This window comes from Oncorhynchus nerka, linkage group LG20 (genome assembly GCF_034236695.1).
Source record: "Oncorhynchus nerka isolate Pitt River linkage group LG20, Oner_Uvic_2.0, whole genome shotgun sequence".
Taxonomy (NCBI): Eukaryota; Metazoa; Chordata; class Actinopteri; order Salmoniformes; family Salmonidae; genus Oncorhynchus; species Oncorhynchus nerka.
Window position 1 is genome coordinate 79,889,602 of NC_088415.1, and position 17,275 is coordinate 79,906,876.

A 17,275-nucleotide genomic window follows, 5' to 3' on the forward strand; every position below is an offset into this window, starting at 1 on the left:
ACACATACAGGTGTAACTGAGCTACAATGGACCACAATGAAATGCTATACTACTACTACTATATCAATCAACACAGTGGTTTTAACATGCCTGATGCAAACACAACAGTGTTGGTTTCACCAGTGTTGGTTCCAAGTAGAAAGACTAAAGTTCAATAGGGCAATGTGAAGTGACAAAGCGAAGCTGAGAAGGAACGATAGAAGGAACGATAGATTTCAGAGGCAGATGTCCACATCTAAAGAGAAAATAACGAACAAAAAACATTTGATGATTTATTCCACAGTTTGTGAGCACAGTGGGATTCTGGTGCCTCAGACGGAAATCCGATGTTATCTAATGCAAATTTAATGTAAGAAAACGCTTTTTCGCAAAGAAACCAATGAGGCTTTAAGCCATGAATATGGATGCCGGTCTATTTTCGAGTGATACTCTTTGAGGTATCTGTTGTGAAAACTTCTTTTTAACATATTGACACACAAAAAACTAAATCTCTCTGTTTATGTCTTTTAGAGAAGACAAAGGAACTCATGTAAATCAATTTGTTCGGTACAAAACGGTCAGCACAAAAGAAAACAGATGGATATGCCCAGCATTGTAGAGCCTTGTTATACTCTTGTCTAAACCAATAGACAAGACAAAACGGACTCACCTATGCCATTTAAGCAAGCTCAATCCAGTCAGCTTTATTGTAACTATACATGATGCTAGAGATGACAATCTGAAAAGGATAGAAATAGAGAGAGTGGAAGAAAGAAAGAGAGAGAGGGCGGAAGGGGGAGAGCGTAAAGAACAATGAAGAACTGTGATTTCACCTTATTTATGTGCCTTATCTTGCCAAGCATTTAGTGGTTTCAGAGAACGCACAATCATCTGAGAGAATAACAGAGGAACAGTATAATGTGTCTTTTGAAAACTCCATCGCCCGTCAGTCCTCCGCACAACTGTTTTCCACTGCCATGGTAACTATAATCTACCTATAAAGCAGGAGAGATACAACACTCTCCCTCTCACTGCTTTGGGTTTGTAAGGAAACAAATGGGCAAATGTGTTCATAATGCACAGAGGGACATGCCTGCCTGTGATATACTGCAACTAAGTGTGTGTTTGATTTTATAGATCCTCCATCTTTGTTAGAGACTTGTGATAGCTCTTCATCCTTTCTACCTTGGGACTTGGCTATTCAACTGCAAATATTGATTCCGGGCCAGTTGAAGGGGAAATTAATGCATAGTTTACTGCAAAGTTTCCTCCTACTGAACCACTCTCATGTGACACATGCTACTTACAGTGGCCAGACTGTAGTTGGGAAAACATCTTTAGTATCTAGACACATTGATGTAGAGAGGGGAAGGAGAGGGAGAGACAGACATAGAGACAGATGTACAGATAAACGTACAGCCAGACGTACAGCCAGACGTACAGCCAGACGTACAGCCAGACGTAGAGACAGACGTAGAGACAGACGTAGCGATAGCCGTAGCGATAGCCGTAGAGATAGAGGAAGGGACAGATGTAGAGACCGACGTAGAGACAGAAGTACAGCCAGATGTAGTGATAGAGGGAGAGACAGACATAGGGACAAACATAGAGACAGACGTAGAAAAAGACAGAGACAGAGGAAGAGACAGATGTACAGATAAACGTACAGCCAGACGTAGAGACAGACGTAGCGACAGTTGTACAGCCAGACTTAGAGACAGACGTAGGGAGACGGAGAGACAGACGTAGAGACAGACGTAGAGATAGACGTAGAGCCAGACGTAGAGATAGACGTAGAGATAGAGGTAGAGATAGATGTACAGACAGACGTAGAGACAGATGTTGAGACAGACGTAGAGATAGACGTTGAGACAGACGTAGAGACAGACGTAGAGACAGACGTTGAGACAGACGTAGAGACAGACGTAGAGATAGACGTTGAGACAGACGTTGAGACAGACGTACAGCCAGACATAGAGACAGACGTAGAGACAGACGTAGATACAGAAGTAGAGACAGACGTAGAGATAGACGTAAAGAGACAGACGTAAAGAGACAGACGTAGAGATAGAGGTAGAGATAGAGGTAGAGACAGAAGTACAGCCAGACGTAGAGACAAACATAGAGACACAAGTAAAGAGACAGACGTAAAGACAGACGTACAGCCAGACATAGAAGTAGAAGTACAGATAGACGTAGACAGACGTAGAGACAGACGTAGAGAAAGACATAGAGATAGACATAGAGACAGACGTAGAGACAGACATAGAGACAGACGTAGAGATACACTTAGAGACAGACGTAGAGACAGACGTAAAGAGACAGATGTAGAGACAGATGTAGAGACAAACGTAGAGACAGGCGTAGAGACAGACAGAGACAAACGTAGAGAAAGACATAGAGACGGAGGTAGAGATAGAGGTAGAGACAGACGTAGAGACAGATGTAGAGATAGACATAGAGACAGATGTAAAGAGACAGATGTAAAGAGACAGACGTAGAGACAGACGTAGCGATAGCCGTAGAGATAGAGGAAGAGACAGATGTAGAGACCGACGTAGAGACAGAAGTACAGCCAGATGTAGTGATAGACAGAGAGACAGATGGATTGAGACAATGTAAAGAGACAGATGTAAAGAGACAGACGTAGAGACAGACGTAGAGATAGAGGAAGAGACGATGTAGAGACCGAGAGAGTAGCCCGATGACGGATGTAGACTATAGATGTAGAGAGACGTACAGCCAGATGTAGCGATAGAGGAAGAGACAGATGTAGAGACTGACGTAGAGACAGAAGTACAGCCAGATGTAGCGATAGACAGAGAGACAGACATAGGGACAAACATAGAGACAGACGTAGAGAAAGACATAGAGACAGAGGAAGAGACAGATGTACAGATAAACGTACAGCCAGACGTACAGCCAGACGTAGAGACAGACGTAGCGACAGTTGTACAGCCAGACTTAGAGACAGACGTAGCGAGACGGAGAGACAGACGTAGAGACAGACGTAGAGATAGACGTAGAGACAGACGTAGAGATAGACGAAGAGACAGACATAGAGACAGACGGAGAGATAGACGTACAGCCAGACGTAGAGACAGACGTAGCGACAGTTGTACAGCCAGACTTAGAGACAGACGTAGTGAGACGGAGAGACAGACGTAGAGACAGACGTAGAGATAGACGTAGAGACAGACGTAGAGATAGACGAAGAGACAGACATAGAGACAGACGGAGAGATAGACGTAGAGCCAGACGTAGAGATAGACGTAGAGACAAACGTAGAGATAGACGAAGAGACAGACATAGAGACAGACGGAGAGATAGATGTAGAGCCAGACGTAGAGATAGACGTACAGCCAGACGTAGAGACAGACGTAGAGATAGACGAAGCGAGAGACGTACAGCCAGATGTAGCGAGAGAGGAAGAGACAGATGTAGAGACTGACGTAGAGACAGAAGTACAGCCAGATGTAGCGATAGACAGAGAGACAGACATAGGGACAAACATAGAGACAGACGTAGAGAAAGACATAGAGACAGAGGAAGAGACAGATGTACAGATAAACGTACAGCCAGACGTAGAGACAGACGTAGCGACAGTTGTACAGCCAGACTTAGAGACAGACGTAGTGAGACGGAGAGACAGACGTAGAGACAGACGTAGAGATAGACGTAGAGACAGACGTAGAGATAGACGAAGAGACAGACATAGAGACAGACGGAGAGATAGACGTAGAGCCAGAAGTAGAGATAGAGGTAGAGATAGACGTACAGCCAGACGTAGAGACAGACGTAGAGATAGATGTACAGCCAGATGGACAGCCAGACGAATAGCTAGACCTAGAGACAGACATAGAGACAGACATAGAGATAGACGTACTGCCAGACGTACTGCCAGACATACAGCAAGATGTAGAGACAGACGTAGAGAGCGATGTACAGACAGACTTAGAGACAGACGTAGAGATAGACATTGAGATTGATGTAGAGATAGACATAGAGACAGACGTAGAGATAGACATAGTGACAGACGTACAGCCAGATGTAGCGATAGACGGAGAGACAGACAGAGACAGACGTAGAGACAGACGTAGAGATAGACGTAGAGACAGACGTAGAGATAGACGAAGAGACAGACATAGAGACAGACGGAGAGATAGACGTAGAGCCAGACGTAGAGATAGACGTAGAGACAGACGTAGAGATAGACGAAGAGACAGACATAGAGACAGACGGAGAGATAGACGTAGAGCCAGACGTAGAGATAGAGGTAGAGATAGACGTACAGCCAGACGTAGAGACAGACGTAGAGATAGACGTACAGCCAGATGGACAGCCAGACGAATAGCCAGACCTAGAGACAGACATAGAGACAGACATAGAGATAGACGTACTGCCAGACGTACTGCCAGACATACAGCAAGATGTAGAGACAGACGTAGAGAGCGATGTACAGACAGACTTAGAGACAGACGTAGAGATAGACATTGAGATTGATGTAGAGATAGACATAGAGACAGACGTAGAGATAGACATAGTGACAGACGTACAGCCAGATGTAGCGATAGACGGAGAGACAGACAGAGACAAACGTAGAGAAAGACGTAGAGATAGAGGTAGAGACAGAAGTAGAGACTAGAGGTCGACCGATTATGATTTTCAACGCCGATACCGATTATTGGAGGACCAAAAAAGCTGATACCGATTAATCGGCCGATTTACTTTAAAAAAATACAACAATACTGAATTAACGCTTATTTTAACTTAATATAATACATCAATAAATTCAATTTAGCCTCAAGTAGATAATGAAACATGTTCAATTTGGTTTAAATAATGCAAAAACAAAGTGTTGGAGAAGAACATAAAAGTGCAATATGTGCCATGTAAGAAAGCTAACGTTTCAGTTCCTTGCTCAGAATATGAAAACATATTTAATTTAACCTTTATTTTACTAGGCAAGTCAGTTAAGAACAAATTCTTATTTTCAATGACGGCCTAGGAACAGTGGGTTAACTGCCTGTTCAGGGGCAGAACGACAGATTTGTACCTTGTCAGCTCGGGGATTCGAACTTGCAACCTTTCGGTTACTAGTCCAACGCTCTAACCACTAGGCTACCCTGCCACTGGTGGTTCCTTTCAACATGAGTCTTCAATATTCCCAGGTAAGAAGTTTTAGGTTCTAGTTATTATAGGACTATTTCCCTCTATACCATTTGTATTTCATTAACCTTTGACTATTGGATGTTCTTATAGGCACTTTAGTATTGCCAGTGTAACAGTATAGCTTCCGTCCCTCCTCCCTGGGCTCGAAGTTACCCATGCAGAGCAAGGGAAACAACCACCCCAAGGCTCAGAGCGAGTGAAATTTGAAACGCTATTAGCGCGTGCTAACTAGCCAGCCATTTCACTTCGGTCACACCAGCCTCATCTCGGGAGTTGATAGGTTTGAAGTCATAAACAGCGCAATGCTTGACGCACAACGAAGACCTGCTGGCAAAACGCAAGAAAGCTTCTGCCTACCACCGCTCAGTCAGATACTTAGATACTTGTATGTTTGTATGCTCAGTCAGATTATATGCAACACAGGACACGCTAGATAATATCTAGTAATATCATCAACCATGTGTAATCATAGTGATTATGATTGATTGTTTTTTATAAGATAAGTTTCATGCTAGCTAGCAACTTACCTTGGCTTACTGTATTTGTGTAACAGGCAGTCAGTCTCCTTGTGGAGTGCAACGAGAGAGAGGCAGGTCGTTATTGCATTGGACTAGTTAACTGTAAGGTTGCAAGATTGGCTCCCCCGAGCTGACAAGGTGAATATCTGTCTTTCGGCCCCTGAACGAGGCAGTTAACCCACCGTTCCTAGGCCGTCATCGAAAATAAGAATGTGTTCTTAACTGACTTGCCTAGTTAAATAAAGATTAAATAAATGTGTAAAAAAAATATATATATATATATATAAAAAAAAATGCAAATCGGCGCCCCAAAAATACCGATTTCCGATTGTTATGAAAACTTGAATTCGGCCCTAATTAATCGGCCATTCCGATTAATCGGTCAACCTCTTGTGGAGGCAGACGTAGAGATAGAGGCAGAGGCAGAGACAGACGAAAGAGAGACTTACAGCCAGACGTACAGCCAGACGTAGAGACAGACGTAGAGACAGACGTAGATACAGAAGTAGAGACAGACGTAGAGATAGACGTAGAGACAGACGTAAAGAGACAGACGTAGAGACAGAGGTAGAGACAGAGGTAGAGACAGACGTAGAGACGGAGGTAGAGACAGAGGAAAGAGACAGACTTACAGCCAGACGTACAGCCAGACATAGAGACAGACGTAGAGACAGACGTAGATACAGAAGTAGAGACAGACGTAGAGATAGACGTAGAGACAGACGTAAAGAGACAGACGTAGAGACAGACGTAGAGATAGAGGTAGAGACAGAGGTAGAGACAGAGGTAGAGACCGAAGTACAGCCAGACGTAGAGACAAACGTAGAGACACAAGTAAAGAGACAGACGTAGAGACAGACGTACAGCCAGACATAGAACTAGAAGTACAGATAGACGTAGACAGACGTAGAGACAGACGTAGAGAAAGACATAGATAGACATAGAGACAGACGTAGATACAGACGTATAAGTAGAAGTACAGATAGACGTAGACAGGCGTAGAGACAGACAGAGACAAACGTAGAGAAAGACGTAGAGACTGAGGTAGAGATAGACATAGAGACAGACGTAAAGAGACAGACGTAGAGACAGACGTAGAGACAGACGTAGATACAGAAGTAGAGACAGACGTAGAGCTAGACGTAGAGACAGACGTAAAGAGACAGACGTAGAGATAGAGGTAGAGACACAAGTAAAGAGACAGACGTAAAGACAGACGTACAGCCAGACATAGAAGTAGAAGTACAGATAGACGTAGACAGACGTAGAGACAGACGTAGAGAAAGACATAGAGACAGACGTAGAGACAGACGTAGAGATACACTTAGAGACAGACGTAAAGAGACAGACGTAGAAAGACAGATGTAGAGACAGACGTAGAGACAGACGTACAGCCAGACGTAGAAGTAGAAGTACAGATAGACATAGACAAACGTAGAGACAGACGTAGAGAAAGACATAGAGACAGACGTAGAGACAGACGTAGAGACAGACGTGGAGATACAGTTAGAGACAGAAGTACAGCCAGATGTTGCGATAGACGGAGAGACAGACAGAGACAAACATAGAGAAAGACGTAGAGACGGAGGTAGAGACGGAGGTAGAGACAGAGGTAGAGACAGAGGTAGAGACAGACGTAGAGACAGACGTAGAGACAGACGTAGAGACAGACGTAGAGACAGGCGTAGAGACAGACAGAGACAAACGTAGAGAAAGACGTAGAGACGTACGTAGAGACAGACGTACAGCCAGACGTAGAAGTAGAAGTACAGATAGACATAGACAGACGTAAAGACAGACATAGAGAAAGACATAGAGACAGACGTAGAGACAGACGTAGAGACGGAGGTAGAGACAGATGTAGAGACAGACGTAGAGATAGACGTAGAGACAGACAGAGACAAACGTAGAGAAAGACAGAGACAAACATAGAGAAAGACGTAGAGACGGAGGTAGAGACGGAGGTAGAGACAGATGTAGAGATAGACGTAGAGACAGACGTAAAGAGACAGACGTAGAGACAGACGTAGAGCCAGGCGTAGAGACAGACGTACAGCCAGACGTAGAAGTAGAAGTACAGATAGACATAGACAGATGTAGAGACAGATGTATAAAAAGTCGTAGAGAGAGACGTGGAGACAGACGTAGAGATAGACGTAGAGATAGAGGTAGAGACAGACATACAGCCAGATGTAGACACAGACGTAGACATAGACATAGAGATAGATGTACAGCCAGACCTAGAGAGACTGACAAAGAGTTAGACTTACATACAGGCATACAGCCAGACGTAGAGACAGACGTAGAGATAGTCGTAGAGACAGATGTAGAGACAATCGTACAGCCAGACGTAGAGACAGATGTAGAGACAATCGTACAGCCAGACGTAGAGACAGACGTAGAGACAGACATAGAGATAGACGTAGAGACAGACGTTGAGACAGACGTAGAGATAGACAGAGACAAAAGTAGAGAAAGACGTAGAGACGGAGGTAGAGATAGAGGTAGAGACAGACGTAGAGACAGGAGTAGAGACAGACAGAGACAAACGTAGAGAAAGACGTAAAGAGACAGACGTAGAGACAGACGTAGAGACAGGCGTAGAGACAGACGCACAGCCAGACGTAGAAGTAGAAGTACAGATAGACATAGACAGACGTAGAGACAGATGTAGAGACCGACGTAGAGACAGACGTTGAGACAGATGTAGAGATAGACAGAGACAAACGTAGAGAACGACGTAGAGACGGAGGTAGAGACAGAGGTAGAGACAGACGTAGAGACAGATGTAGCGATAGACGTAGAGACAGACAGAGACAAACGTAGAGATAGAGGTAGAGACAGACGTAGAGACAGACGTAGAGACAGATGTAGCGATAGACGTAGAGACAGACAGAGACAAACGTAGAGATAGACGTAGAGACGGAGGTATAGATAGAGATAGAGACAGACGTAGAGACAGATGTAGAGATAGGCATACAGCCAGAAGTAGAGATAGACGTAGAGACGGAGGTAGAGATAGAGGTAGAGACAGACGTAGAGACAGGAGTAGAGACAGACAGAGACAAACGTAGAGATAGACGTAGAGACAGATGTAGAGACAGACGTAGAGACAGATGTAGAGACAGACGTAGAGACAGGCGTACAGCCAGAAGTAGAGATAGACGTAGAGACAGACGTACAGCCAGAAGTAGAGATAGACGTAGAGATAGACGTAGAGACAGACGTAGAGACGGAGGTAGAGATAGACGTAGAGACAGGAGTAGAGACAGGAGTAGAGACAGACAGAGACAAACGTAGAGAAAGACGTAAAGAGACAGACGTAGAGACAGACGTAGAGACAGGCGTAGAGACAGACGCACAGCCAGACGTAGAAGTAGAAGTACAGATAGACATAGACAGACGTAGAGACAGATGTATAAAAAGTCGTAGAGACAGACGTAGATTCAGACATACAGCCAGACATAGAGACAGACAGAGACAGACATAGACATAGATGTAGACATAGACGTAGAGACGGATGTAGAGACAATCGTACAGCCAGATGTAGAGACCGACGTAGAGACAGACGTAGAGACAGACGTAGAGACAGACGTAGAGATAGACGTAGAGACAGACATAGAGATAGACGTAGAGACAGACGTTGAGACAGACGTAGAGATAGACAGAGACAAACGTAGAGAAAGACGTAGAGACGGAGGTAGAGATAGAGGTAGAGACAGACGTAGAGACAGGAGTAGAGACAGACAGAGACAAACGTAGAGATAGACGTAGAGACAGAGGTAGAGACAGACGTAGAGACAGATGTAGAGACAGACGTAGAGACAGGCGTACAGCCAGAAGTAGAGATAGACGTAGAGACAGACGTACAGCCAGAAGTAGAGATAGACGTAGAGATAGACGTAGAGACAGACGTAGAGACAGGAGTAGAGACAGAGACAAACGTAGAGAAAGACGTAAAGAGACAGACGTAGAGACAGACGTAGAGACAGGCGTAGAGACAGACGCACAGCCAGACGTAGAAGTACAGATAGACATAGACAGACGTAGAGACAGATGTATAAAAAGTCGTAGAGACAGACGTAGATTCAGACATACAGCCAGACATAGAGACAGACAGAGACAGACATAGACATAGATGTAGACATAGACGTAGAGACAGACGTAGAGACAGGCGTAGAGACAGACGCACAGCCAGACATAGAAGTAGAAGTACAGATAGACATAGACAGACGTAGAGACAGGCGTAGAGAAAGACAGAGACAGAGGTAGAGACAGACGTGGAGATACACTTAGAGACAGACGTACAGCCAGATGTAGCGATAGACAGAGAGACAGACAGAGACAAACGTAGAGAAAGACGTAGAGACGGAGGTAGAGACAGAGGTAGAGACAGACGTAGAGACAGACGTAGAGACAGACGTAGAGACAGACGTAGCGACAGATAGACGTAGAGACAGACGTAGCGATAGACGTAGAGACAGACAGAGACAGACATAGACATAGATGTAGACATAGACGTAGAGACGGATGTAGAGACAATCGTACAGCCAGATGTAGAGACAGACGTAGAGATAGATGTAGTGACCGACGTAGAGACAGACGTAGAGACAGACGTAGAGACAGACATAGAGATAGACGTAGAGATAGACGTAGAGACAGACATAGAGATAGATGTAGACATAGACGTAGAGATAGACGTAGAGACGGATGTAGAGACAATCGTACAGCCAGATGTAGAGACAGACGTAGAGACAGACGTAGAGATAGATGTAGAGACCGACGTAGAGACAGACGTTGAGAGAGACGTAGAGACCGACGTAGAGACCGACGTAGAGACAGACGTTGAGACAGACGTAGAGATAGACAGAGACAAACGTAGAGAAAGTCGTAGAGACCGAGGTAGAGATAGAGGTAGAGACAGACGTAGAGACAGGAGTAGAGACAGAGACAAACGTAGAGATAGACGTAGAGACAGAGGTAGAGACAGACGTAGAGACAGATGTAGAGATAGACGTAGAGACAGGCGTACAGCCAGAAGTAGAGATAGACGTAGAGACAGACGTACAGCCAGAAGTAGAGATAGACGTAGAGATAGACGTAGAGACAGACGTAGAGACAGGCGTAGAGACAGACGCACAGCCAGACGTAGAAGTACAGAAAGACATAGACAGACGTAGAGACAGATGTATAAAAAGTCGTAGAGACAGACGTAGATTCAGACATACAGCCAGACATAGAGACAGACAGAGACAGACATAGATGTAGACATAGACGTAGAGACAGACGTAGAGACAGGCGTAGAGACAGACGCACAAACAGACATAGAAGTAGAAGTACAGATAGACGTAGACAGACGTAGAGACAGGCGTAGAGAAAGACAGAGACAGAGGTAGAGACAGACGTGGAGATACACTTAGAGACAGACGTACAGCCAGATGTAGCGATAGACAGAGAGACAGACAGAGACAAACGTAGAGAAAGACGTAGAGACGGAGGTAGAGACAGAGGTAGAGACAGACGTAGAGACAGACGTAGAGACAGACGTAGCGATAGACGTAGAGACAGATGTAGCGATAGACGTAGAGACAGACAGAGACAAACGTAGAGATGGACGTAGAGACGGAGGTAGAGATAGACGTAGAGACAGATGTAGCGATAGACGTAGAGACAGACAGAGACAAACGTAGAGATAGACGTAGAGACAGATGTAGCAATAGACGTAGAGACAGACAGAGACAAACGTAGAGATGGACGTAGAGACGGAGGTAGAGATAGACGTAGAGACAGATGTAGCGATAGACGTAGAGACAGACAGAGACAAACGTAGAGATAGACGTAGAGACGGAGGTAGAGATAGAGGTAGAGACAGACGTAGAGACAGATGTAGAGATAGACGTAGAGACAGATGTAGAGATAGACGTAGAGACAGGCGTACAGCCAGAAGTAGAGATAGACGTAGAGACAGACGTACAGCCAGAAGTAGAGATAGACGTAGAGACAGACGTAGAGACGGAGGTAGAGACGGAGGTAGAGACGGAGGTAGAGACGGAGGTAGAGACAGACGTAGAGACAGACGTAGAGACAGACGTAAAGAGACAGACGTAGAGACAGACGTAGAGACAGGCGTAGAGACAGACGCACAGACGTAGAAGTAGAAGTACAGATAGACATAGACAGACGTAGAGACAGGCGTAGAGAAAGACAGAGACAGACGTACAGCCAGATGTAGCGATAGACAGAGAGACAGACAGAGACAAACATAGAGATAGACGTAGAGACGGAGGTAGAGATAGAGGTAGAGACAGATGTAGAGATAGACGTAGAGATAGACGTAGAGATAGACACAGACTTTGAGACAGATGTATAAAAAGTCGTAGAGACAGACGTAGATTCAGACATACAGCCAGACATAGAGACAGACAGAGACAGACATAGACATAGATGTAGACATAGACGTAGAGATAGACGTAGAGATGGATGTAGAGACAATCGTACAGCCAGATGTAGAGACAGACGTAGAGACAGACGTAGAGATAGATGTAGAGACCGACGTAGAGACAGACGTAGAGACAGACATAGAGATAGACGTAGAGATAGACGTAGAGACAGACATAGACACAGACTTTGAGACAGATGTATAAAAAGTCGTAGAGACAGATGTAGATTCAGACATACAGCCAGACAGAGACAGACTTAGAGACAGACATAGACATAGATGTAGACATAGACGTAGAGATAGACGTAGAGACAATCGTACAGCCAGATGTAGAGACAGACGTAGAGACAGACGTAGAGATAGATGTAGAGACCGACGTAGAGACCGACGTAGAGACCGACGTAGAGACAGACGTTGAGACAGACGTAGAGATAGACGTAGAGATAGACAGAGACAAACGTAGAGAAAGACGTAGAGACGGAGGTAGAGATAGAGGTAGAGACAGACGTAGAGACAGGAGTAGAGACAGACAGAGACAAACGTAGAGAAAGACGTAAAGAGACAGACGAAGAGACAGACGTAGAGACAGGCGTAGAGACAGACGCACAGCCAGACGTAGAAGTAGAAGTACAGATAGACATAGACAGACGTAGAGACAGGCGTAGAGAAAGACAGAGACAGACGTAGAGACAGACGTAGAGATACACTTAGAGACAGACACACAGCCAGACGTAGAAGTAGAAGTACAGAGACAGACGTAGAGACAGACGTGGAGATACACTTCGAGACAGACGTACAGCCAGATGTAGCGATAGACAGAGAGACAGACAGATACAAACGTAGAGAAAGACGTAGAGACGGAGGTAGAGACAGAGGTAGAGACAGACGTAGAGACAGACGTAGAGACAGATGTAGCGATAGACGTAGAGACAGACAGAGACAAACGTAGAGATAGACGTAGAGATAGAGGTAGAGACAGACGTAGAGACAGATGTAGCGATATAGACGTAGAGACAGACAGAGACAAACGTAGAGATAGACGTAGAGACGGAGGTAGAGATAGAGGTAGAGACAGACGTAGAGACAGATGTAGAGATAGACGTAGAGACAGGCGTACAGCCAGAAGTAGAGATAGACGTAGAGACAGACGTACAGCCAGAAGTAGAGATAGACGTAGAGATAGACGTAGAGACAGACGTAGAGATAGACATAGAGACAGACATACAGCCAGATGTAGACACAGACGTAGACATAGACATAGAGATATATGTACAGCCAGACCTAGAGAGACTGACGTAGAGACAGACAAAGAGTGGGACGTACATACAGCCAGACGTAGAGACAGACGTAGAGATAGTCGTAGAGACAGATGTAGAGACAATCGTTCAGCCAGATGTAGAGACAATCGTACAGCCAGACGTAGAGACAGACGTAGAGATAGACGTAGAGACAATCGTACAGCCAGACGTAGAGACAGACGTAGAGATAGACGTAGAGACAGACGTAGAGACAGACGTTGAGACAGACGTAGAGACAGACGTAGAGACAGACGTAGAGACAGACGTAGAGATAGACGTAGAGATAGACGTAGAGACAGACGTAGAGATAGTCGTAGAGACAGACAGAGATAGACGTAGAGACGGAGGTAGAGATAGAGGTAGAGACAGACGTAGAGACAGATGTAGAGATAGACGTAGAGACAGGCGTACAGCCAGAAGTAGAGATAGACGTAGAGACAGACGTACAGCCAGAAGTAGAGATAGACGTAGAGATAGATGTAGACACAGACGTAGACATAGACATAGAGATAGATGTACAGCCAGACCTAGAGAGACTGACGTAGAGACAGACAAAGACAGTAGAGACAGACGACAAACAGACATAGAAGTAGAAGTAGACAGACATACAGCCAGACAGTAGAGACAGACGTAGAGATAGACGTAGAGATATGTAGAGACAATAGAGACAGACGTACAGCCAGACGTAGAGACAGACGTAGAGACAGAGACAGATGTGTAAAGAGAGACAGACAGAGACAAACGTGTAGAGACAGCCAGACGTAGAGTCAGACAGAGACAAACTTAGAGATAGACGTAGAGACAGATAGACATAGACGTAGAGACAGACAGAGACAAACGTAGAGATGGAGACGGAGGTAGAGATAGACGAGAGACAGATGTAGATAGACGTAGAGACAGACGTAGAGACAGACGGAGGTAGAGACAGACGTAGAGACAGATGTAGAGATAGACAGAGACAGATAGAGACAGACGTAGAGACAGACATAGAGATAGAGACAGACGAAGAGACGACGTAGAGACAGGCGTAGAGACAGACGCAGCCAGACGTAGAAGTAGAAGTACAGAGATAGACGTAGAGACAGACATAGACACAGACTTTGAGACAGATGTATAAAAAGTCAGACGTAGAGACAGACGAGAGACAGACATAGATTCAGACATACAGCCAGACATAGAGACAGACAGAGAGACAGACATAGACATAGATGTAGACATAGACGTAGAGATAGACGTAGAGATGGATGTAGAGACAATCGTACAGCCAGATGTAGAGACAGACGTAGAGACAGACGTAGAGATAGATAGAGATAGAGAGACAGACGACAGCCAGATGTAGAGACAGACGACGTAGAGACAGACAGACGTAGAGACAGACATAGAGATAGACGTAGAGATAGACGTAGAGACAGACATAGACACAGACTTTGAGACAGATGTATAAAAAGTCGAGAGACAGATGTAGATTCAGACATACAGCCAGACAGAGACAGACTTAGAGACAGACATAGACATAGATGTAGACATAGACGTAGAGATAGACGTAGAGACAATCGTACAGCCAGATGTAGAGACAGACGTAGAGACAGACGTAGAGATAGATGTAGAGACCGACGTAGAGACCGTACAGACAGAGAGACCGACGTAGAGACAGACGTTGAGAGACAGACGTAGAGACAGACAGAGAGAAACAGACGCGAGATAGAGAGACAGACAGAGACAGGAGTAGAGACAGACGAGACAGAGAAGACGAAAGAGAGACGAGAGACGGAGGTAGAGATAGACGTAGAGACAGATGTATAGACAGACGTAGAGACAGACGTAGAGAAAGACAGAGACAGACGTAGAGAAAGACAGAGACAGACAGAGACAGAGACAGACGACGAGAGCCAGAGAGACAGGCGTAGAGACAGACAGACACAGCCAGACGTAGAAGTAGAAGACAGATAGACAGACGTAGAGACAGACGTAGAGACAGGCGTAGAGAAAGACAGAGACAGACAGTAGAGACAGACGTAGAGATACACTTAGAGACAGACAGGCGTACAGCCAGACGTAGAGAGAAGTACAGATAGACAGACGACGTAGAGACAGACGTGGGAGATACACTTCGAGACAGACGTAGAGCCAGATGTAGCGATAGACAGAGAGACAGACAGAGACAAACGTAGAGAAAGACGTAGAGATAGTAGAGATGTAGAGACAGAGGTAGAGACAGACGTAGAGACAGACGTAGAGACAGACAGAGACAGACAGACAGATGTAGAGATAGACGTAGAGACAGAGCCAGTAGAGACAGACGTAGAGAGACAGACGTTGAGACAGACATAGAGACAGACGTAGACAGACACAGACGACGACATAGAGACAGAGACGAGATAGTCTAGAGACAGACAGAGAGTAGACCGGACAAACGAGGTAGAGAAAGACGATGTAGAGACGGAGATGTAGAGATAGAGGTAGAGACAGACGCCAGAAGTAGAGACAGATGTAGAGATAGACGTAGAGACAGACCTAGAGATAGACGTAGAGACAGACGTACAGCCAGATGTAGAGATAGACGTAGAGACAGACAGTACAGAGACAGACAGAGATAGACGTAGAGATAGACAGACGTAGAGATAGAGATAGACGTAGAGACAGACGTAGAGATAGACGTAGAGACAGACGTACAGCCAGATGTAGACACAGACGTAGACATAGACATAGAGATATATGTACAGCCAGACCTAGAGAGACTGACGTAGAGACAGACAAAGAGTGGGACGTACATACAGACATACAGCCAGACGTAGAGACAGACGTAGAGATAGTCGTAGAGACAGATGTAGAGACAATCGTTCAGCCAGACGTAGACAGATAGAGAAAGACGTAGAGACAGACAGAGACAGATAGACATAGAGACAGACGTAGAGACAGCCAGACGTAGAGACAGACGTAGAGATAGACGTAGAGACAGACGTAGAGACAGACGTAGACAGCCAGACGTAGACGTAGAGACAGACAGCCAGATGTAGAGACAGACGTAGAGACAGACGTAGAGACAGACGTAGAGACAGACAAAGAGTGGGACGTAGAGACAGACGTAGAGATAGACGTAGAGACAGACGTAGAGATAGTCGTAGAGACAGACAGAGACAAAGCCAGACGTAGAGATAGACGTAGAGATAGAGGTAGAGACAGATGAGATAGACGATAGCCAGACGTAGAGACAGACGTTGAGACAGACGAGAGACAGAGATAGAGACAGACGTAGAGACGGAGGTAGAGATAGAGATAGACGTAGAGACAGACGTAGAGACAGATGTAGAGATAGACGTAGAGACAGGCGTACAGCCAGACGTAGAGATAGACGAGAGACAGACGTAGAGCCAGACGTAGAGATAGACGTAGAGACAGACGTACAGCCAGAAGTAGAGATAGACGTAGAGATAGATGTAGACACAGACGTAGACATAGACATAGAGATAGATGTACAGCCAGACCTAGAGGGACTGACGTAGAGACAGACAAAGAGTTTGACGTACATACAGACATAAAGCCAGACGTAGAGACAGACGTAGAGATAGTCGTAGAGACAGATGTAGAGACAATCGTACAGCCAGACGTAGAGACAGATGTGGAGACAATCGTACAGCCAGACGTAGAGTCAGACAGAGACAGACATAGAGATAGACGTAGAGACAGATGTATAAAAAGTCGTAGAGACAGACGTAGATTCAGACATACAGCCAGACATAGAGACAGACGTAGAGACAGACATAGACATAGATGTAGACGTAGAGATAGACGTAGAGACGGATGTAGAGACAATCGTACAGCCAGATGTAGAGACCGACGTAGAGACAGACGTAGAGACAATCGTACAG

At 45.3% G+C, this 17,275-nt stretch overlaps 1 pseudogene; it reads right to left on the bottom strand.

Annotated features, from left to right (window-relative positions):
• Positions 1-649: 649 nt before the first annotated feature.
• Positions 650-17,275, bottom strand: part of LOC115101585 (dihydropyrimidine dehydrogenase [NADP(+)]-like) — a 125,189-nt pseudogene continuing 108,563 nt past the window's right edge.